Here is a 25,927-nt window from a genome sequence, read left to right as displayed (position 1 = left end):
TAAATCAGTAAATCTACGCTGTATGATCTATAATGGTAGATATGAATAATTACACCCTTGTCTAAACCAGGGCACCTGGATAGCTCAGTCCATTAAGCACCTGACTCTTGATTTCAGCTCAGGTCATCACCTCAGTGTTGCGAGACTGAGCCTTGCATTGGGCTCCAAACTTAGCAGAGTCACTTGAGATTCTTAGTCTCTCTTTCTCCCTCTGCTCCTCCCCCCGCTCTCTCTCTCTCAAATAAATAAAATCTTTAAAATATTTTAAAAAGAAAAAAAAAACATATATATGTGTGTGTGTGTGTGTTTTTACAAAGATTTTGTTGTTGTTCCTAGGTAAATTTGGCATATTTTGTCTACTATATATTTTATTATACAGATTTCATACATATTTTATTACTACATCCTTTATAATGCAGATACAGCTATAAATGTTAATATAAGAAATATCTTATAAGGCAAGTATACCATATCAAATAATCTTATTTTCACGTAATATTTCAAATTATGTATCAGTAATTCTCAAACATATCTTCCTTTATATGGGCTTTAAAATCATATTTTAACCTATCAAATGGGGAATCTTAAAATTGCACTACATATGCACACTGAATTGAAAAACTTTAGCCATTTAGTAATATTAAAGGTTTTCACTCAGAACTACTTATACCACTCACATTTTGTACATTTATTAGATCACATCTTCTGTTTTTTATATAGATCCTCTACTTTTCCTATTATATTTAGTCCTAATTATATATAGTTTACTATTATCATGAACAGAATACTTATCATTCTTACTTCAATATTATATATTCTAGATATATAAGGTTTTCAATATTATATATTCAGATATATAAGGATTTCACAGATACACAGATGTACAAAATAATACAGAAAGAAAATCCTTTATGTACTTCATTCAGTTTCTCTTAAATATATGCAACATATCACAAAAAGAAATTGATATTTATACAAAGCTATTCAGATTACAATTTTACATGTTCAATTTTACATTTCGTGTGTGTGTGTGGGTGTGCCTGGTTCTATGTGATTTTATTATATATGATGAGCAACTGTCAAGATACAGAATAACTGTCACCAGGACAGAACTGTACTTTTATTACCATAGCCTCCCTTTGCAGCCATTGGCAAACACTGATCTATTTTCCATCTCTGTAATTTTGTTATTTCCATCTCCGTAATTTTGTTCTTTGTTATACTATGTAAAAAGGATAATACAACATGCAACCTTTGGAAATGGGCCTTTTTTCACACTGTGGTTATAATTTGCATTTCCCAAATAGCTAATAAAAATCTTTTAATGTAAATATTTGTAAACAGTGTATTTCCTTCAGTGAAATGTCTATTCATGCCATTTGCCCATATCTAATTAGATTACTTTTGTTTGTGTGTTTGTTGGTTTACCAATTGAATTAGAAAGTTCTTTATTCTAGATACAAATCATTTGCCAGATATTCAATTTCAAATACTTCTTCCAAATCTCTATCTTGTCTTTTCATCCTCTTAAGAAGGACTTTTCCAGACAAAAAGTTTTCAAAACCGTTGTGATCTAGTTCATCAATTTTTCCTTTTATAAATCATGTTTTTGCTGTCAAAACCAAAAACTCTTTACCTACTCTGAGATCTTGCAGATTTTCTCCTATTTTTGTTTTTTTTCTAACAGGGTGATAGTTCTATATTTTGTATGTAAGTCCCTGATGCATTTTGAGTTACTTTTTGAATATGGTTTGAGGATCATTTCAGATTCATATTTTATTTAAATTTTCTTCTCCTTGATGCTCAATTTCGCTAGCACCATTTATTAAAAAGCATTTATTTCATTTTAGTGAATTATTCCATTATGCAGAATGCCAGAAACAATGTTGAATAATAATGGTGGTAATGACACACCAGTCCTTTTTTCTACAATGGCAGCATCTTCAATATTTCATTATAGAATAAGATATTTTCTTTCTAGAATATTGGTAAGGAATATCATTCATAGAAAGTATTTTTATTTCTATGCATATTTTTCTTCCTTTAATGTATTGCTATAAAAACTGTATAAATGAAACTTTCTATTTCCAGCCAATTTCTTTCTTTATAACAAAGCCTAATTGGTCAAGTGAATTATTACTGTTTTATACTGCTAGATTAATAGCAAAATCTTTACTTAAATGTTTAGATCTGTGTTGATGAACAAAATGACATGATTCATTTTTCATTTTGCATCATACTCTCATAGTCTGATCAGTTAACATTTTAATATTTAAATATTTTATTTCAATATTTATATTTATTTAAATTAGTATTTAATTTTAATAATAATAATTTAAATTCTTAAATTATTTATATTTATTATATTATTTATATTTAAATATTATATTTATTTATATTTATATGTATTTATTATTAAATTATTCATTTATATATTGAAATATTATGAATTATAATGATTATGATCATATAATTATATAATTATAATAAAATAACGTTAATTTATTTACATTTATTTAAATATTTAAATATTTCTTGTAATTTGCCGTAATTTAATATATTTACAAAGAGGATTTTTTTTCTTTTAACTCCAATTCACCTGGAATTGATTTTAAAATCAACCCATCAAGGGGTGCCTGGGTGGCTCAGTGGGTTAAAGACTCAGCCTTCAGCTCAGGTCATGATCCCAGGGTCCTGGGATTGAGCCCCACATTGGGCTCTCTGCTCAGCAGGGAGCCTGCTTCCCTTTCTCTCTCTCTCTACCTGCCTCTCTGCCTACCTGTGATCATTGTCTGTCAAATAAATAAATAAAATCTTAAAAAAATTTAAAAATGATAAATAAAATCAACCCATCGAAGTAATTCAAATTATTATAATTTATCTTCCTTTTAAACAATAATCAGAGAGAGAGAGACATATATGTGATTTAAGAATTAATTTCTTTGGTTTCATTCATTACTGAGAGAACAAACTATATACTTCATTCTTTTTTCTTTCTTTTCCCCTTTATTTCTTTCCTCATTCCTTTCTTTAAATTTGTCTTAGCTCCTGGGCACTAAAGTCTCTTGAATTTTTCAATCCTTCTCCTGCTGGGCTTAGGGTTTCTTTCTTGTTCTTTCTCCAGCTCCTTGATTGGAAGAATAAATATTGTGAAAATGTCTATGCTACCTAAAGCAATCTACACATTTAATGCAATTCCTATCAAAGTACCATCCATCTTTTTCAAAGAAATGGAACAAATAATTTTAAAATTTATATGGAACCAGAAAAGACCTCGAATAGCCAAAGGGATATTGAAAAACAAAGCCAAAGTTGGTGGCATCACAATTCCGGACTTCAAGCTTTATTACAAAGCTGTCATCATCAAGACAGCATGGTACTGGCACAAAAACAGACACATAGACCAATGGAACAGAATAGAGAGCCCAGAAATAGACCCTCAACTCTATGGTCAACTAATCTTCGACAAAGCAGGAAAGAATGTCCAATGGAAAAAAGACAGCCTCTTCAATAAATGGTGTTGGGAAAATTGGACAGCCACGTGCAGAAAAATGAAATTGGACCATTTCCTTACACCACACACAAAAATAGATTCAAAATCGATTAAGGACCTCAATGTGAGAAAGGAATCCATCAAAATCCTTGAGGAGAACACAGGCAGCAACCTCTTCGACCTCAGCCGCAGCAACATCTTCCTAGGAACATTGCCAAAGGCAAGGGAAGCAAGGGCAAAAATGAACTTTTGGGATTTCATCAAAATCAAAAGCTTTTGCACAGCAAAGGAAATAGTTAACAAAACCAAAAGACAACTGACAGAATGGGAGAAGATATTTGCAAACGACATATCAGATAAAGGACTAGTGTCCAAAATCTATAAAGAACTTAACAAACTCAACACCCAAAGAACAAATAATCCAATCAAGAAATGGGCAGAGGACATGAACAGACGTTTCTGCAAAGAAGACATCCAGATGGCCAACAGACACATGAAAAAGTGCTCCATATCACTCGGCATCAGGGAAATACAAATCAAAACCACAATGAGATATCACCTCACACCAGTCAGAATGGCTAAAATCAACAAGTCAGGAAATGACAGATGCTGGCGAGGATGTGGAGAAAGGGGAACCCTCCTACACTGTTGGTGGGAATGCAAGCTGGTGCAACCACTCTGGAAAACAGCATGGAGGTTCCTCAAAATGTTGAAAATAGAACTGCCCTATGACCCAGCAATTGCACTACTGGGAATTTACCCTAAAGATACAAACGTAGTGATCCAAAGGGGCACGTGCACCCGAATGTTTATAGCAGCAATGTCCACAATAGCCAAACTATGGAAAGAACCTAGATGTCCATCAACAGATGAATGGATCAAGAAGATGTGGTATATATATACAATGGAATACTATGCAGCCATCAAAAGAAACGAAATCTTGCCATTTGCGACAACATGGATGGAACTAGAGCGTATCATGCTTAGCGAAATAAGTCAAGCGGAGAAAGACAACTATCATATGATCTCCCTGATATGAGGGAGTGGTAATGCAACATGGGGGCTTAAGTGGGTAGGAGAAGAATCCATGAAACAAGATGGGATAGGGAGGGAGACAAACCATAAGTGACTCTTAATCTCACGAAACAAACTGTGGGTTGCTGGGGGGAGGGGGGTTGGGAGAAGGGAGGTAGGGTTATGGACATTGGGGAGGGTATGTGCTTTTGGGTAAATTGGAAGGGGAGATGAACCATGAGAGACTATGGACTCTGAAAAACAATCTGAGGGGTTTGAAGTGGCGGGGGGGGTGGGAGGTTGGGGTACCAGGTGGTGGGTATTATAGAGGGCACAGCTTGCATGGAGCACTGGGTGTGGTGAAAAAATAATGAATACTGTTTTTCTGAAAATAAATAAATTGGAAAAAAAAATTTTTCAATCCTGGAATAAAGAGTTCTTCTGCCTATATATAATGAGTAACTAAGCTTCTCATTTAATACCCTCCCAAGCTGGCTTCTCTCCTCTATCTCCTGTCTCTTCATATCTCATCATAATCTTTTGGGGTGTTCATCCTTTGCAATTAATCTTCCATTTTCCAAATGCCCTCCCAATCCTATTGGGCATGTTCATTCCACAGGGAAAACTGAGGCCCAGTGAGATTAAAAGTGACATAGTTTACATGGTTAGTAAGAGGCAAGACTGAAATGGAACCTGCACCTCTCTGACTTATTAAACTCCAATGTCTCTCAAATTAAGTTTTCTCTCCTCATCCTCTTTCAGACTGTATCAATTAGGTCTTTTTAAAAATGACAATATACAATTTATATATGTTATTTTAAGAATATTTTTGCTATCTTTTAGCCACAAGAACCCTTCTCCAAATCGAAATTCAGCTCCTCAGCATCCCCTCCTCAGATCTTACCAGCATTCCTTTCTGGTTCAACCTGCCTAAGAAAGTCCCATTGCCATGGTCTTTCTCTTTCCTCACAGCACTCACTAAGAAGTAGGGCTTTATTGCTTTGTTTTGTTTTCTTCAAGAAAATGGCCTGTAACCTGTCAGAAAAATTCCAAATTAAACCTCTGCTCACTGCTGGGAGCTGTTTCACCTCTTCAGTAGCATTCAAGCATTCCCTGTCACACCTCATCAGCAAATATAAACCACATTAGAACCTCATTTCGTAGGAACTGAATTTATGCTAGAATCATTTGGAAATATATATATTTTTTAACCTGGAGAAATCTTATTATTTGATACATTTTTAACAACTTTCTCTGTATTTCAACACAAAGACCACACTTAACAACAAAGGCTCATGGACACAATCCATTCATCCCAAATCCATTCACATTGAACGCAGAGAAGATAGGTCAGAGGGAAAGAGGTAACAGAGTGTAAAGGATTTTAAGAGATGACCCCCCCTCATGTAAAGTACCTTTCTTACAAATCTTCCTAAGAGGAAATTCTGAAACACTATCTATTCCCTAACATAACAAAATATTACTTATTTAATATCCATCTCTCTTGGGGTGCCTGGGGGTGTCAGTTGGTTAAGCTTCCAACTCTTGGTTTTGGCCCTTCTTTCCCTCTCTAAAAAATAAAATAAAATAAAATAATAAAAACTTTAAAAATTTTTAAAAAATAAAGAAACAAAAGAAATAAGTGCAGATTGTACCAGGACACATCTTGTGTTTTGTTTTTGTTTTTTTTATCTGTTTTTCTGTTTCAATAATATGTACTTTCATTCTTCAAATTTACATTATGAACCAATTATTTAACTGGGAATTAGTAAATCTTTATTCTTTTTCTTGGTGATAAATTAAGAAACATTAGAGAGAGTTTGGGATTTGTATCTGATCTCAAATGACAAACACTTTGACATTTAGTCTGCTGTATAGTGTTTCAACATTCTAGTGAAAGTAAAGAATGGGGAAAAAAAGATGGAAAATAAGAAGGCAACTAATGCCACAGCTGTTAGATAATAAAAAAAAAAAACTTTATGGTCTGTTGACTGGTTGAGAAATGTTCAAGCAACAAATATTTTGAATAGGTCTGGGATTTAGCCATGACTATCAGATACGAAGGAGTGGGAAATGTATTATCATTTCAGTGAATTTTAAAAATTCATCACTGTTTTTTTAATTTTTTTTAAAGATTTTATTTATTTATTTGACAGACAGAGATCACAAGTAGGCAGAGAGGCAGGCAGAGAGAGAGGAAGGGAAACAGCCTCCCCACTGAGCAGAGAGCCCGATGCGGGGCTCGATCCCAGGACCCTGAGATCATGACCTGAGCCGAAGGCAGAGGCTTTAACCCACTGAGCCACCCAGGCGCCCCATCAATGTTTAAAATAGAAATAAAATAAAATAGAAATTGGGGCACCTGGGTGGCTAGATGGTTAAAGCCTTTGCCTTCAGCTCAGGTCATGATCCCAGGGTTCTGGGATCGAGCCCTGCATGGGGCTCTCTCCTTGGTGGGGAGCCTGCTTCCTCCTCTCTCTCTCTCTGCCTGCCTCTCTGCCTACTTGTGATCTCTGTCTGTCAAATAAATAAAATCTTAAAAAAAAAAAAAGAAATGTGCTAGAAGAGTAGCTTGCACTAACACTAAACAGGTAACAACCTCCTGTTAAAGTAGATAGAGATTTAAACATTGCAGTGGGAAATGGAGGAGGTGGTATAGTGGGCATCAGGAGACAGGACAGAATCACATGAACAGAAGGGGAAATGGTTTTGTACTTCTTGTGGAAAATTCTAACTAGCTGATTAGATATATTTTATTAGTGTTTTAACAGGAAATTATTTCAAATAGGAATTAAATTAAGAAATATTTCTGAATCTCTGATGTCAAGAGTAAACTAGATAAAAAGTAACACAATTAGTTTCTATAAAGAGAAACAAAGAACTGAAAGTCAGAAATTAGTTTTTCTTCAGTTCAATACTAAAGAACTTTCTTTTTTCTTCTAAGATTATGCAATCAACTTATTTCAAAAGGCCATTTAAAAGCAAGATTGGATTTTTGGAAGAAAGCACAAAAATACCAGTAACAGTCTATGATCTTAAAAGACAGATTAGAGCAGAAAAAAAGAACATGGAATGAATTATTTAATGTCAGTTCTGTCACTGAATTCATGTTGCCAAAGCTGAACATTTTAGCTAAGATTCTATATCTTGTAACCATTTAACAAATGATTACAGTTTCCAATTTTTTTAGTACAGTTGACATACAATGTTACATAAGTTTCAGACATACAACTTAGTGAATTGGCAAGTTTATATATTATAAGCTATGTTCACCACAAATGTAGCTACCATCTGTCCCTTTACATTCCCATTACGATATCCCTGACTACATTCCTTATGTTGTGCTTTTTATTCCTAGGACTTATTCATACAATTACTGGAAGCCTATTTCTCCCACTCCCCTTTACCTATTTTACCCAACCCCAACTCCTCTGTTCCCTTCTCTTCTTGTGATTTTTGTTATACTATGCATATTATTAGATTTTTGTGTTGCTCTTCATTATTATAACAATAATCATAGTGTCTTTTTTGGCTAAAAAATACTTAGCCTTTTACCAGCAGCTATTAATTATTATAGGTTTTCAGATATAGTATGTATACACACACACACACACACACACACACACACATCAGAGAGGTATCTCATATTTAACTGCAATCTAACCAGAAATATGCTACCCAGTACCTTATTAGTTAAGAATAAGGATGATGAGAGGTGGATTTTTTTTTATGAAAATTTGATTGATTATTTGATTTAGAGAGTGCATGAGTTGGGAGAGGGGTAGAGGAAGAGATTCCACCCCAAGTGTGCAACTGGACACAGGGCTCGCTCTTAAGATCCTGAGATCATGACGGGAGCTGAAATCGAGAGTCGGACATTTAACTGAATGAGCCATCCAGGTACACCCCTATTTATTTTTTAAAGAAGTTAGCAAATATATGGAAATCATTAGGCAAAATGTTCAGTTTACTAAAAGTTAGTCATTTTCATTATTATCATTAAAACATCAAAATGTATAAGTCAATATGAAGCAGCTTTAAATTTTTCAATTTCAGAACCACAAAGAAATGTTTTTTTGTTCTTCTGGAACATCCCTGTCTTTCACTTTTGTTTTAAGCCAAATGTTCCAAGATCTATGAATGTAAATCTCAGATTTACCCTACCAGAAACTCAGTATTTGAGTTTCTTCTTATAATTAATTTTAAAAAAAAGGTAAAATATAAAATTCACTCTAAAGTCTCTTTTTGGAAGAAGGACATTTGACTATGTTGAATCTATAAGGCCAAAAATATGAATCGCACAAATAATAAATTATTACTCTTTTCAATGAAGGAAATTTCAAGCAGCTTGTCACATAGTATTGTTGTGACCATCAATTCAGCCATTCAAGCAGAAGTACAAAAAGAATTAGTGCATCACATAACATCTGTTTTATAGTCCCAGAAAAACACCTTTGTTCCTTCTGGCATGTCGGGAATTTACTTTTGTATCTCTTTCTTTTGCCTTTTTTTACTCTCGTATCTTGCGGCAATAGCTAAATTTCTTGAACAAGGAGGCCAGTCAACTCCTCACCAATTCTACTGCCTATAACTACTTTTGATTCAGATTAACCCAGTTTCTTATAAACTCTATTAATATATACCCTTCTAATACAATTTATTCCCTAAATCAGATTATTTTCCACTGAACATTTGTTCCTTCCTAAGTATATTTCTGGCACGTGGTATTTATATCAAAAGCCATATTTCAATTATAAAAATGCATATTAAAAATCAGCTATGTGAAAAGTTACCAAACTATGACCAAAGCTGGGTCTATACTGAATAGAATCCAACAGGACAGCTGGTAAATAAGGTATTCTATATTTATTCATGTGTCTCCTTCTTCCCCTTCCACACTCTGCTCCCTTTTCACCATACATGGGGAGAACTTTTAGGAATTTTACATTGAATATGAACTAATGAAATGTGGATTACCAGAGGTTTGCCTCCTGTAACGCTTTCATCTTCTCTAACGTTCCCAACACACGGTTATGGACCTATACTCCCATCTCTGTTCTCACACAAGAACAAGTAACAGTGCTGAAATAACTGAGATTTCATCAGAGCTAGGAGGTCTTATGCTAATTCTAGTTCAACCCTTAGCTAGCACATATGCCCATGACAATTTCACTTCCTCTGTTTACACATCAGTTTCCTCTTTGTAGAGAGAAAAATTCTGACCAAAATCACACCACCGCCTGCTGTATTCCAGAAACTCCTATAAACTCTCTCAGGACAAAACTGGAGGGGGAAGGACAGGGGTTATGTGGTCAGAACTCCACACCATAACAGCTCTACTTTACCATATTTTTGAGCTCTTTGTATAGAATTTTATTGGAAATACCATGCACACACACTGGTATGCGTGCGCACACATGCGCGTGCACACACACACACACACACATACACACACACAATGGCCTAGCAGTAGGATCCCCTCACTTCTATTATATGCTAGACAACTGCCCCTTGTTTTCAGCAGAGACTCTAAGTGCTCATCAAAGAAAGAATGTACTTTCAGGTTCTGAAGGACTTATTAAATTCTACCTCAAACTTGTCATCTCTTGAATAAATAAATCAAGAGCTTTAGGATTTACTCATAGGTTTAATTAGTCAAATTAGTCAATTATTCAAAATGCTAATCATTCTCAAACCTCTTTTCGAGGCCTTTTTCAAATTAACATCTCCTGGATTTGAGTAGAAAAGCTAAATATGAGAAATATACTTGCACAAAGGCTTTTCACATTGTGAGAAAATTATGCAATGATGCAGACACATGCACACTCTGGAATGATGCCTTTCTCCTTATCTTTTTTTTTTTTTTTTTTTTTACCTTAAAGTGCTATGGTTCTGCTTTGAGCCTTTGAGTTCTTATATAGCCGTGTTCCTCCCTCAGGTATACTGTTTGTTTCAATTACATTACCATTAGCAAATTTTTGGTTCCTATCTTTAGTACCCTATAGCTCAGGTTTACAGAGTATATATAGTTTGTGAAAACTACCAAAGAGGGGTCGTACACTCAAAATTATATTCACAATAATATTACAACATTATCTTCCTTTTACACTGGGTTGAAATTTTCACCCTTGGTACAAAACAATGGTGGATGAAATTCAGAGCACTTTATTTTGAGCCAACACTATTATGTCTATATGCTCTCAATTTAAAAAAATGCAATTTCACTCGAGAATTTCCTTATCCAATTATAAAATATAAAAATTGTATTAAATATCAATACTTAAATCTTTTAATATCTGTGTAAAATCTGTTTAAAATCTGAAGTACACGCAAACAAAATCAAAACCCCTTGCACCGAATACCAACACGATCATTGTCTCAAGGTAAAACACCTTGGCAGCTAGTTATGAACTGAATTAACCACCTTTTTTTTTTTTTTCCACGTAACACCATATTTACAAGGAATGAATAACAAACAATGACTTCAGATTTAAGTATAGGTTTCGTTTGGTATTTGAAAGTAGACTGTTCCTTTGAAACCTTTTGTAAACTGAAATGCATAAAGTCAAAGTACCCCTGCCTTCTCAGAGCTCACATTATATTGTACCTGTTTTTATGAATGTCCTACATTAGTACTTGTTTTGGCTAACCAAAAGAAATCCAAAGAGGATTTTCAGTTTTACAAAAAAAAAAAAAGCCTTATTATACTCATGTAGATTTTTCACAAAAACAAAGTAGCATAGTGCAAGCTTTCAGAAAACACAGGATACACAAGAAAATGCTTTCCTTTGAAATGAGTGAAATGAGCCTCTCATGTAAAACATATACATGCATAAACATATAAACATACATACATGTGACTATCTGTTACAAATTATAAAATTTAAGCTCTTAAGCAAAACTCATACATTTTGGAAAACTGGTGACTTCTACCTTGAATTTGACTGCTTTCCAATTTTTTTTTTTTTTAAGATTTTAAGTAATTTCTGCACCTCATGTGGGGCTTGAACCCACAACCTTGAGTTCAGGAGTCACACATGTTACTGAATGAACCAGCAAGCACTCCCCAGAATTTTTCTAGTGAGACTTTTAAGTAGTGTCATCAGTGACATTAACTATGTTTTTGTTCTGTTTTGTTTTTATGTTGTACGATAAACCCCATAAACAATTGGAAAATTGGCATAATGCAATGAACTGATATTTTGCAAATGGCCGAGGCACAATGCTACAGAATCATGCATAAGTAAGAGATCTTTCTAATGTAAAAGGTGGACTAATGGGTTTTAATGTAGAAAAGTACTGATAATTTATTGACATATTTTCAGATTCTACATGGCAACTAACCTTTGAGAATCAATCACCTGCCAAGTTTTCAAGAAGGATCAAGGAAGGACAACTATAATTATGTGAAAAGCTATTAAAACACATCTTCCATTTATAACTACGTATAATTATGAGATCATGATTCCTTCATATATGTCAACCAAAAAGAATTAACACAGAAAAACATATGAGAAATCTGATGCCTTCTATTCATCCAGACATTAAACAGATTTGTAAAAAGTAAGAAATAATGCTATTCTCACTATTTTTTCTTCTGAAAAATATGACTATTTTATTATATGTCATGTATATTCACATGTATAGTTTTATTATTGCCATTTTAAGTGATTAAGAAACATTTAGAAAAATTCTCAAAAATTATATTTTAATATCTAATATTTAATTTATTTAATATATTTTATGTTATATATATTAATACTATGTATTAATATATAATTTAATATCTAATCCAGTAAATGTTGATAAATATAATTGAAATGCCCAAAAAGTATTTTTAGGTCCTTAATAATCTGTTAAAATATCCTACCCTAGGCCCTATTGTGTATATCACTGTGTATTTTATTGTTTACTTTTATCTACATTTCAAACAGCTAAGTGTATAATAAATAGTATTCTAGGTCTCTATGATGTGGATTTTTCTTTTTGGCAATATCATTATTTTTTCATCAGATTTTTTTCATCAGATTTAATGATCATACCCTATATACTATATTCCCCCTCAAAATTTCACAAAATACTTCTGTTAAAATCTCTAATTGCTAATGTAAGCATGAATAATTGGCAAGTTTGTCCCTGGTCAACATTTATTGGAAACCCAGTTTGTACTGATAATGCAAACTATTATCATGGTATGATAAGCATGGGGAATTGTGTAGATGGTAAAGATATGAACCCTATGCTTGAAGGTTTCAAGTAGAATAAAGAACTCATGTTAATCATAGACAGAGGCCAAAGCACATGTAAACTGTATCAGCAAAGTTTACCATCAGAGGGGTATCAGTGAACATGGAGGAATAGGTAGCTCCAAGAGGCTGTTACTCCACAGAAATATCAAAAAGGAAGCAAAACAGCCAGAATAAACTTTGTCAGAACACTGGAAAATAGTCAAAGATTTACAACAATCTAGTAAACAATGAATCCAAGAAAAAAGTAATCTAGAAATAGTAGAAAATCTTTGTGGCATTTGTATTTGTCATTACTCCAATCCCCTCCCTAGTTCCGTGCTGATCTTTAAGTAAACAGCCTGCATTTAGAGTATGTGACCTTGGTCCCTGGGTTCTGGAAGAAGCAGAGTAGACTTTATCTCAAAGAAACTCTGTTTGCCTGCTCTGCCTTGTCTGGGGCTATTGGAAAGACTGATAGAAGGCACTTATTTTTCTTACACCAGACCCAGAATACCCAGTACAGAAAATCAATGGATATTATGAAAAATGTTATAAGGTAAATGAATAAGCCACAGCTATCTGGGGGGGGGGTGGTATGGTGAAATTACAGTTAAAGCATAAAACAGAGCACTCAAGCTTGAGAAGCTGGGGAAAGCTTTTCTTTAAGAAATTAGAAATTCAAAGTGCTTACATATATTGGGAAATTCAGGAAACCACAAGCATGCTAAGAGCAGGTTGCACGTTCAGAAAAGACCTGAGAAGACCTTAAGTGTCCACCTCTGACTGAACTCTAGGCTTAATAAAAACAGGACTTGACAGCCAAGGCAGAGTTGTAAATGACCAGGTTAAGTAGTGAATTAAATCCCCAGCACAGAACTGATCTGAAAAGAATGGGAGAGTTTGTTTGGCTCCTACAATTCAAGGAATCTTTGTAAAAATAGTAGCTGAACACAAGCTAAAGAAACTTCAGAGACTACATATGACAGAAAATTCTGACTTTTCAAAATACATCAGAAAAGTCAATTAAAAACAACAAAATCAGCTCCAGTCTATAGCAAACAACAACAACAAAAATGTGTTCTTAAGAGGGGGAAGAATCCAGTATCAAGTGTTCTATATTATTGTATTCAAAATGCAGTTTTCAGTACAAAATTTAAAGCATGGGAAGAATCAAGATAGTATGGTCCACTGACAGGAGAAATTAGCAGAAACTGCCCCTGAGGAAGCAGAAACAAGTTTCTTATTAGATGAAGACTTTAAATCAACTGTTTTAAATATACTCACAGAAATAAAGGAAATCATGAACAAAGAGCAAAAGGAAACCATGAGGACAATGTATAAAAAATGGAGAATATCATTAAAGAGGTAGAAATTTTTTTAAAGATGTTATTTATTTATTTGACACAAAGACACAGGGAGAAAGGGAACAGAAGCAGGAGGTCAATCACACTTCCTGCCGAGCGGGGAGCCTGATGTGGGGCTCGATGCCCAGAACCTGGGATCATGACCTGAGCTGAAGGCAGATGCCTAACTACTGAGTCACCCAGGTGCCCCAAGATAGAAATCTTTAAAAAAATCCACATATATTCTGGAGCTAAAATGTACTACAATGAGAATTAAAATTTACTAGAGGGTTTAAATAGTATGTTTGAGGAGGCAAAAGAAAAAAAAAAAAAAACAGTAAACTAGAATTTAGGCTAACTGAAATTATCTACCCTGAGGAACAAAAAGAAAATAGATAATAGAAAACAAAACTGAAGGACATTTGGAAGACCACTAGCATACCAATATAAGACCAAGAGAGTCCCAAACAGAGAGAAAAGAAAGGACAGAAAGAGTATCTGCAGAAATAATGCCAAACACCTGCTAAATTTGTAAAAATACATGTATTTATGTGCTCAAGAAGCTCAAAAACTCCAAGAAGGATAAACTCAGGGAGATCCAGGCTGAGATACACTGTAATCAAATTACCAAAAGCTAATGACAAACACACAATCTTGAAAGCAGCAAAAGACAATCAACTTACATATAGGGAATCTTCAATGGGTTTAACTGCAAATTTCTTATCAAAAACTGTGAGGCCAGAAAGAGATGAGATATCATTATGAAAGTGCTGAAAAGAAAAAGCTGTCAACCAAAATCCTGTATCCAGCAAAACCATCCTTCAAAGTTGAAGGAGAAACCAAAACATTCCGAGTTTAACAAAAGCTGAGGAGGTTCATTACAATTGGATCTGACCTAGTCTAGGGAATGCTAAAGGGAGTGCTTTAGGATGAAGTGAAAGGAATTAGTAACTTAAAATCAGATGAAAAAATAAAGAACTCTAGTCAAAATAACCATATAAATGAACATAAAAGTCAACATTACTGTATATTTGGTTTAGAATTCCACTCTATATTTCTTATATAAAAGACAAATTAAGAAATAATTTTAAATCTATGTTAAAGGGTACACAATGTATAGAAGATGTAATTTGCAACAAAACAAATATAAGGAAGGGCAAAGCTATATAGAAGTAGAGTTTATGTAGGCTATTGAGGTTGAGTTAGCATCAATTCAAAGTAAGTTGTAAGGGCACCTGGGTGGCTCTGTGAGTTAAGCTTCCAACTCTTGATTTTGTCTCAAGTCACCAACTCAGGGTTATGAAACTCTGTATAGATTTCTAACAGGTAAATTAAAAAAAAAAAAAGAAATTGATCAGAAATGAAAAACATTCCAATAAAGAATTATTAGGATTAAATGGCTTTACTTGTGAATTCTACAAAACACTTAAAAAATTAACACCGATGTTCTCAAACTCTTCCAAAAACCAGAAAAGGAGGGAATACTTATTGATTCATTCTATAAAGTTAGAATTATCCTGATGCAAATCTAAACAAATGTAAGAAAAGATTATTTATTAATATTCCTTATGAATATAGATGCAAAACTCCTCAATGCAATACTAGCAGAGAATGGCAGAATTTTTTAAATTAACATATCAAATTTGTCAGCATATCAAAAGGCTTATGCATCATTAAGGAGAAGGATTTACCCTAGGAATGTAAGGGGAGCTCAACTAAAGAAGATCAACCAAAGTAACAACACATTATTAGGGAAAAAAAAAAAAAAAGAGAAACACTTAATCATCTCAATTAATGATAAAATGCGTTGACAAAATCCATCACTCTCTGCTCATAAAAATGTTTTTTTTTAAAAATCAGGAATAGAAGGAAACTTCCTCAAACTCACAATAGATCGTTTATGAAAAACCCAAAGCTAAGACAATAGTCAATGATGAAAGACTGAAAGCTTTACCCCTATGATCAGAAATGAGAAAAAAATGTTCATTTTCACCACTGCTATTCAACACTGTACTAGAATCTAGCCAGAATAATTAGGCAAGATAAAGAAATAAAAGGAAGTGAATTTATGAAGGAAGAAATAAATTATATACACTAAAAGACCAAAGAATCCTTAATAGCCCCCAAGAACTAATCAGTGGATTCCAAACAGTTAAAGGGTACCCAGTCAACATTCTACAAATAGTTGTATTTGTAAAGACCAGCATTGAGTAATCAAAAAAAAAGGATATTAAAAAATCAATTCTATTTTTTGTAACATCCAAAAGAATAAAATACTTAGGAATAAATTTCACTGAAGAATGAAAGACTTGTACATTTAAAATCACGAAGTATTACTGAAAGAAATTAAAGACATAAATAAATGGAAGGACAATTTATGTTTGTCACTTGAAAGACTAATATTTCTAAGATGATAATATTAACCAAAGTGATCCACATATTCAACACAATTGCTATCAAACCCACAACTGCTTATTTTTTGCTTTTTTGCAAAAATGGAAAAGCCAATTTTTGAATTGATATGAATTGCAAGGGACTCTGAATAGCAAAACAATTTTAAAAAATTTGTACCATTCATACTTTCTCATTTCAAAACTTACTACAAAGCTATAGTAACCAACACAGTGTGATGCTGGCACAAGGACAGACTCATAGAGCCATATATTAAAAATGCACATCCTTAAATAAATCCAGATTATCTGGATCAGTGATAATCAACAAAGGTGAAACACCATACAATGGGGATAGAATAGTCTCTTCAACAAAGGTGCGAAGAGAAATGTATGTTATGTAAAAACTGAAGGTGGATTCCCTACCTCACACCATATACCAAAATTATCTCAAAATCAATCAATGATCCAAAAAGATAAGGTAAAACCATAAATCTCTTTAAAAAAATATACTGGTAAATCCTTATGACTCAGAGTTAGCAATGGATTCATACATATGATACTAAAAGTACGAGCAACAACAACAAAATAAATGGACTCCATCAAAATTGAAACTTTGTGTATCAAAGGACACTATCAAAAAAGTGAAAACCTATAGAATAGTAGAAAATATGTGCAAATTATATATCTGGCAAGAGATTATATCCAGAATACAGAGCTTGTACAAGTCAACAATTAAACCAAAAGTCCAATTAAAACAGCAGCAAAGAATTTAAATAGACATTTCTTCACAGGATATACAAATGGCCAATAAGCACATGAAAAGAGGCTCAACATCACTAACCAGTATGGAAATGTGAATTAAAGCCAAATGAGATACCACTTCACATCTCTTCACACAGAGAATTCTTCACACAGAGAATTACCATATTGATCCTATAATTCCATTCCTAGTTATACACCCCTAGCCATGAAAAAATAATAGGACTCAAAAACTACATGTATGCACATGTTGATAGCAGCACTATACCCAATAGCCAAAATGCAAAAACAACCCAAATTTCCATCAGTGAATACAAGGATAAACAAGTTGAGGCACATACATACAATGGGATACTAGTCATCAATAAAAAGGAATGAAATACTAATATCTGAAATATGGAAGAATGCCTACATTGTTATGTTAAGTCAAAGAAGTCAGGAATAAAACATCACATATTGTTTGGTCACACTTTACATGAAATATTACACAGGTAAATTTAAAAAGACCAAGAGAAAATTGGTGATTGCTAGAGGAAAATGGGCAGTAACTGCTCACTGGGTATAAGGTTTCCTTTTGGGGTGATACAAATACTTTGCAGTTGGACAGAGGTAGTGGTTGCACAAAGAGTGAATGCACTAAATGCCACTGGATCACTCACTTTAAAATTGATAATTTCATTTTTTTTAGTAGGCTCTATAACCAATGTAGAGCTTGAACTCATGATCCTGAGATCAAGAGTTGCATGCTCTACCCACTGGGTCAGCCATGCACCTTATGAACTGCTCTTTAATAAAATTAAAATTATAAAAAAAAAAAATAAAAATAAAATCAAAATTATTCTCAATAAAGATAATGAATGTGATTGGGAAAGATAAGGTAATTGAAGTACCAAAACTCCTAAATGTTGAATTATGATCAATATAAAAAAGGAATTTACTGGTCTTGTCCCCTGTTATGTAATTTCAAATGATGCCTCAGGAGAAACAAAGTGAGCTATGAGTCTAGGATCACAGATCTTCTATGCCCTATGCATAGATTTAAGGAACAGTCTTCCCCTATAAGTAAAGATGTTTCCCAAGTCTTATTTCAGTATTCCAGTTTTTCTAAAGTTTATTCAATTGGGCCCTACACTCAGCAGAATAATCTTAGACCAAGATAAATATTGTAGAAAACAAGTCAAAGCAATGAACATTCATTAAATTATTCCAGCTAAAGTTTCATTCACCAGAACAATGGCAGAAAGTGGGATATTTTATTTTTTAAAATATTTTATTTATTTATTTGATGGAAAGAGAGATTATAAATAGGCAGAGAGGCAAGCAGAGAGAGGAGGAAGTAGGCTCCCTGCTGAGCAGATAGCCCGATTTGGGCTCAATCCCAGGATCTTGAGATCATGACCTGAGCCGAAGGCAGAGGCTTAACCCACTGAGCCACCCAGGTGCCCCACTAAGTGGGATATTTTAAAGGACTATTTAATTAAGATTTTTATTTGTCTGTCTGTTTCATTAGTTTCTATAGCTAGAGTCTTCTCTTACACCTAATGAATGAACTCTGGAATGGGATAGTTTAAGTTACAGTTCAAAGACAAGGAGCTGGACCATAAATCCCTCGGCAAATCACTGCTTCTTAAAATGTCCCCCCCTCCACAAACACAGGGGGCAAATGTATGCTAAAAGCTTTTGCTTTCTTCCTCCAGGAGGACAGGGAGTTGAAGGCAACACCCTCTTTTAAGGAAACTTCGCTTCTCAAGGATCAGGCTTGTTCCTCCCATTTTTAGAGGGCAGGCTATCATATTCCTAAAATTTGTATTTCAATGAAAAAATATGACAAAATATTTAAAGCTGTGACATATAAATAATTTTAGTACAGTGTGGTTTAGAAAAGAAAGTGTGGCTTTATATTTTATCACGGGTGTTTGAGGTTCCAAAAAAAACAAACCAAAACCAAAACCAAAACCAAACAAACAAACATAATAGCTGAAATAAAAATGCATACAGAACTTACATGCATAATTTTTAATTCCCCACTTCTGCCACTCCCTTCCCATTTTCCCATTATGTACCCCAATTTATTCCTTCCTTGTTACACATTCCATTTAAAGAAGATACAGAATCAACTCATTTATTAAGAAATCAGGGTGAGAATGAAGCAGAGCACATTTTTTTTTTTTCTAACATGTTTCTTGCCTATACTTTCCATGGGTGCAATAATATATCTTGTCCTGTATTTTAAAGCTTAAGATACACTCTAGAGTCAAAAAGCTCTGGCTTTTCCATGTTCTGGTTCTGTGACAGACAATTTACTTTAACTTGTAAGACTCAACCGAACAATGTAGATTATGCATAAATTAATAGTATCTATTTCACATTAGTGGTGTAAGGATAAATAAAATAGTGCATACAAAGCACTTAGCATAATATCTGGCTTGTAACAAGGAGCTAATAAATGTTGCTTATTAAAACAGATTCTCTTTTGACATTAAATTGAACACATCATAATGTAAGCTAAATCCATTATTTATCTCATTAGATAATACAAAAAATGAGAATAAGTAAAAAAATCAAATTTGACTTAAATGTAAATGTAACTGGAAAACAATGACAAAAAATATAACTGCTCTTAACTTTATACATATCAGAGAAAATTATTTTTCATTTAGCATGAGAGATAAATCTAGGAAAGCAACAATAACCCATGTTATCCAGGGGGAAACTGTTAGAATCTGTCATTGTTTTCTCTTTGGCAGCCCGTTGATGCCTGGGTAATACTATATTCAAATGGGCTCATCTGTGCTGTTCTTGGAAAAAACAAGCAGAGACAATTTAGCTTATGCCTATCAATACAACATATCTTCTTTTTTAATTCAACAAAAAAAAAACAATTTGAATCTTAGTTGATGTTTATGTTTACAAGTGAGTAATGCAAATCTTAAAATCTGTAAAACATTATTTCCCTCTCATAAAAGCATTATGGGATGGTTTAATTGTCACTTTGACATTTTAAAACACAGGTCAGATGCTTAAATGACACCTTTTAAATTGCAGCTGCCAAGAGATTGCTTGCAACATAATATAACATGACATTTTAACTAACTATAACCAGAAGCAATTGTTTTGGTAGAACATAATAGTAAGGAGAATAAATTCATTTTGAGTTTTTGCATAACAATAACTAATCAGCTGTCACCATTCCAACAAAATACCAAAATACTTATCAAATGCTTTCTAGAAAATTCTTTTTTTTTAATAAATAGGAACACATTAATCTTTTAAAAGCTTCATTTCAAAGGATCAAATCGTTCCTTATTAAAAAACCTGGTATGTAAGACAACAGGAAGAAAGAATCCTTTTCCTCAAAGTCTTATTTTCAAGCACCTATCAAGGCTAGGGCATGAACTCACGTCAGTCTGAATGAAGGTCAATGTAATCACTCACTCTGCAATCTTTTCTCCACAAACTAGGCACCTAAGTTATCCAAAAGCTTCAGACCTTAGCTGTATTACCTAGAAAACTGCACTTATCTTTAAGTTTGTATATTATAAGGAATAAATGACAGGATTATACACTCTCTTTGAAAAATATAAGTTGGCATTTCTTCAAAGACAGATACACATCCTTAAGTTTTAGCTTCTAGTTTTTGATTTATTTCTCCGGACAGAGCTGCCTAAATTTCTCTGGTTCCCTCAGCTTCCTCAGTTCTAAAGTTTGGCTCCCAGGAAATGATTTGAGCACAACTTCATAGATCAAAATCCTTACCTGACATAAAGATTTACCTAACCATTAGCACCACAGTGGCAATCTCAACATCTGTAAATTCTTTCCCAACATGGCATCTAAAATTAGTGTAAAATTTACTCTTAGACACACTTCTAGAAGTGAAAATACAGGTATGCATACAGTGAAACAAGATGATCCCTATTAAGTTCTTGTTTAACTTGGATCAAGCGGAGGCCTGGTGACTTCTACATGCATGTGGATGACTTATATATGAATGCTTTTTTTCTTTTATGCTCTGAAAGACCTGCAAAGACCCACTCAGGAGGCTTACCTCAAGAGGGTACTAAAGGAATAGGAAATTGTCTGAGGAGCTAGGGCTAATGATGAAAACACAATTTTAATGCCTTACAATTTTGTCTTTAGTCATCCATAGTAACAAATTAATCTAACGACCCTGTTTTGACACTGACTGATTAGAGACACCAATCAAAGGGCAGCAGGCCACTGTTACTGAAAATCGGTGTACTACACACAGTCCACATCGCTGTCTGTCTCAATACAGCAACATAGCTTAAAGAATATTCTCCTCTAAATACATTTGGTTTCATGAAATACGTGTCTCTTCTCTCAAAACAGGTCAAAATGTGTAAGTACATTCTGCATGAAAAGTTTTCGGACTGTGATCATTCTCATTCTATATACTCCATGGATATAGAAGACTGCACAGGGCATGCATGACTACGTAAGACCAGTCTCCATAACTTAGGCTTCGATGTACATTCATCTATTTGTAGAGTATAAATACGAATCTTCGAGTTACACATTCTGAAAATAAGCATGGGTGCTCTTTTCTCTTTAAACTGATTCAGTACTAATGATAGAAAAAAAAATATGTTGGCTTGATCAATGCATCTAAATAAGTCTTCCCTTTAATAAAAAAATGAAATGAATAATTTCTTCCTTTCAAAAATAGTTACTTATTAAAGAAATACTTGAATGGTTAACCCACTCTTCAAAAATAATTAGGACTTCTCTTCACCAGGCAGGGAAGTTGCTGACAATCTTGGAAATTAAGACACCTGTGTCAAATTACTTCTGTAATAAAATTTGCAATCAAACCAAAATTACAATGAACATGTGTTTCTCTGGTTATAAGCTTGCATTGCCTAGCACTTACCTCCAAAATGTGATGCTATTTTGAGCAAAACAGTTTCTAAATCATTTCTTAGACTACATAACTCTTTATTTGTTTTCTTTCCCCCACCCCCTTAAAAAAAACCATTAAACATTGGGGTACAGATGGCCCTTCTTTTCACTATATCTGTATCTTTGGGGGTAAATACCCAGTAGTGCAATTTCAGGGTCATAGGGAAGCTCTATTTTTAATTTCTTGAGGAATCTCCATACTGTTCTCCAAAGTGGCTGCACCAACGAGGAGAAGGGAGCTGACGGAAATTGGAGGGGAAGATGAACCATGAGAGACTATGGACTCTAAAAAAACAATCTGAGGGTTTTGAAGGGGTGGGGGGTAGGAGGTTGGGGGAGCCAGGTGGTGGGTATTGTGGCAGGCACATATTGCATGGAGCACTGGGTGTGGTGCATAAACAATGAATTCTGTTACGCTGAAAAGAAAAATATATATATATTTTCAGAGTAGATGAGAGCTCATCAGATTTAATCTGCTGCTACATTTGCTACCAAAGAAGCCATAATTATTGGTGTTGTTGTTATATTAGATCACAGATATTTGAACCATAAGATACTTCAAAAGATCACTTCATAATCTGCTAAATCAAAGATGCCCTTCTTCAACCAAAACTTGATGTCAAATGAGGTAAGTAATTTTCCCAAGGTTATTATAAAGCTATAGAAAGCATATGGAGAGACGCCTGAGTGGCTCAATCAACTAAGCATCGGACTGTTGGTTTGGTTTTAGGTCATGAAATGGAGCCCCACATAGGACTTCACAGTCAGCAGGAGCCTGCTTGTCCCTCTCCCTCTGCTCCTCCCCTGTTACATTCTCTCTCTCTCTCTCTCTCTCAAATAAATAAATATAAACCTTTTTAAAAAAGGTCTAGTATTTTGCTAAATAATTTTTGAATCAGAAGTTTCTCCTTATGACACGAATTATGAACCCCTTCCGGGTTAAAATTTTCCATCTGCCTGAGTAGTTTTACCTAGGAAGTTGACCTTAGAGGCTACTGGTGGGCAAAGGAACAACAGAAGGAGGTACTGTACATTATCTTTCTAGTTGGAGGTTTTCTTTTGTGGGTCTATTCTAGCACAGCTGAGGGGTCTTACACCAGAGTTGGAAGAGGAAGACATGGTGTAATTAGAGTACTAGAGTCTGACCACAGACATACACCGGCACATACACATGCTTAATCAAAAGTCTACACTAATGGTCTTGATGCACATTCTAGATTAAACAATCTCGGGTTTTTCCATCTCTCGTGAAGACAAGTCTACATAGGTTCTAAGACTGCTTCCAGGCTTCTGACTCGCGTCTTAGGCCATGGTCTCCCCACCCTGTACTTCACTACACCATTCAGTTTGAGCCCACCATGAAGGCCCTGTAACTAGACTGGTATTTTCTTGCTCATGACTCACGTAAATTCCTAACCACCCTCATTACCCTTATCTACTTCATTAATTTCTATAATTTCCCAAGTCCTTGGTGGCATTCAGTGTACAAATAAAAATTGCATAACGCAGTTCAACTGTTCCCGGTAGCAATACCTTTTCCACTCCAGCATACTGACTTATTTTTCATATCATAATATTCTTGACAAAAATAACAGTAAAAACCATAGACCTTTGAACATGTGGTATGTTAAGTGTACTTAATAAGCTACAAATCTAAAAATAACTGCTACTTCCATTCATATGACTAATCTCACATGAAATTAAGTCTTTGGGTTGAGTGTTTGTGTCATTAGGGGAAAGGATTTGAGGTGATGAATATAAAACAGGAGAAAGCAAGACCAACTACCCACAGCACCGAGAATGTAGTAAGAACTCCATAATTATTTACTGATGAATGAATAAATGAATGAACAAACAGACTATCGAAAGGCTACTCCAGATAGAATGTTTAGTCCTTTTCCCCTGCCATAATTTAAAAATCGAAATTACAGAATATCTATATTCCAGAGAGACTTTGTTTTTTTTTTTTAGAAACTTCCCTCATGTCACACAGTGTTGGGCATTGTGTCTGGTGGTCAGTAAGTACTGAAGAAAGCAATCATAAGAGGAATAGCAACAGCAATGCTAGACACTCTACTAAACACTTGAATTATTGTATGTCATTTGTCCTTCATAATAACACTATAAATTTGGCATAATATATTTCACCCATAATAGAGATGAGTGAAATACTGAACAAGGTTAAATAATTGGCCAATTTCACAAACCAGGAAATTACAGAACCGGAACTCAAACCAAGGTGTGTCTTGCCCAAAGTCTTTGCTTTAAAAAATGAATAAGTACATGACAAATTTATTCCAACCATACTCCATTTTTACATTGAACAACATGGAAACATCTGGCTAGAAGAAGTTTAGTTAGTGGGCAACTTTATAAAGTCTTGCTTATACCAGATACTCAAAGGACCCCGAAGTATCACAATGGCCTCAGTAACAAGAAATTCTGAGAAAATGAATCAGTGGGAAAAGCTGCTATAATCAGATGGAAGAAAGTTTAAGAGAAACACACAGGCCATCAGGGCACCAATTTCTCCATCTGGTTAATAGTCCCCAATAGAAGGTAATATACCCAAGTCATTCATTTTTCTAATAATTACATTAAAATAATTTAAGCAGAACACTATGTTGAACATAAGCTTATCCTCCTTTAAACAAAGATTCTTGGCATTCAGCAACAGCTTAGAGCCATCACATTGGTCAATTACACTGTATTGCAGACGTACATATGAGGCAGTTAAGACAGCATTCCTGAAGAGAATGCTGGATAAGTCAGCTCTCATCAGGGAAGATTTTTCTTTCTCTCTCTCTCTCTTGTTTTTCTTCCATTTCTTCCTTTTCATTTGTCCTTCCTCTCTTTCTTTCTCTCATCTCTCTCTTTTCTTCCTTCCTTTCTCTTCCTCTCCCTTTCCTCCCTCCTGATTTCTTTAATTCCTTTTTCAATCTCTTCATATGTTAAATCATAATTACAAGTGATTTTTGGCAATTTATACAAAGCCCATATTTTTACAAAGATGGTGTATTTCACAAAATGCCACATTGGAGCAACTGATACTGTCATTTATGTAATTAGTCACTATAATTAGTTGACTAAATAACTCTGAAAGAGAACTATTATTGTTAATCCTATTTTGTACATGAGGAAATAAATTCAATGTGTTTAAGGGCTCATAAATAACAAAAGAGGAGCAAGAACTAAAGTGTAAATACGTATTATTCAACAACAGGCTGTAACTTCATTGTATCAGTTGATCTGGGGATGAGCTTAATCTTATCCCAGAAATGACTAGTTTTTACAATCCTGAGCAATCTATGGGTTTCCAGTCTTTGAGGAAGCTAGGTGGATGGGTGTAGCAGCATGCCAAGTGCATTTGCTATTGGAAGACATTTTGGGGAGATTTAAAAGCCAGCAGCTTTTCTCTGTCTTCCAATATTAGCACCTACTAAAGAGCAGTAAAACTTCTGGGTACTGAAATAATCCCCAAAGAAGAATTAAGCCTACTGCTAATTTATATATTAGTGTTCAACTCTTTAATGTAAAGGACACAATTAAAGATCATTGCAAGGGCAATTTGGCAATGTTCTTTAGACAAGGGGAAACTGGAGATATAAAAACTACAAGGAAAGAAAGGAACAGAAGAAGGATGCATTTAGCGGCTGACCTCATTCTCTTTTGATCAAACCCTCACCGTCTCTCAAATCCTCCCCTACCACCGTCCCCTACCGCCGTCATCACAGCTGAGCTATCACCTCCATATGGGGACTTCCAGTCTCCACT

General features: G+C 34.3%; 1 protein-coding gene across 3 annotated transcripts in view; it reads right to left on the bottom strand.

The window, feature by feature from the left end:
• Positions 1-25,927, bottom strand: part of DPP10 (dipeptidyl peptidase like 10) — a 1,389,594-nt gene that overhangs the window by 484,657 nt on the left and 879,010 nt on the right. The gene's annotated exons all lie outside the window — the stretch shown is intronic.

The sequence above is a fragment of the Neovison vison genome, chromosome 3 (genome assembly GCF_020171115.1).
Source record: "Neovison vison isolate M4711 chromosome 3, ASM_NN_V1, whole genome shotgun sequence".
NCBI lineage: Eukaryota > Metazoa > Chordata > Mammalia > Carnivora > Mustelidae > Neogale > Neogale vison.
This window is presented reverse-complemented; position numbering and strand designations above follow the sequence as displayed.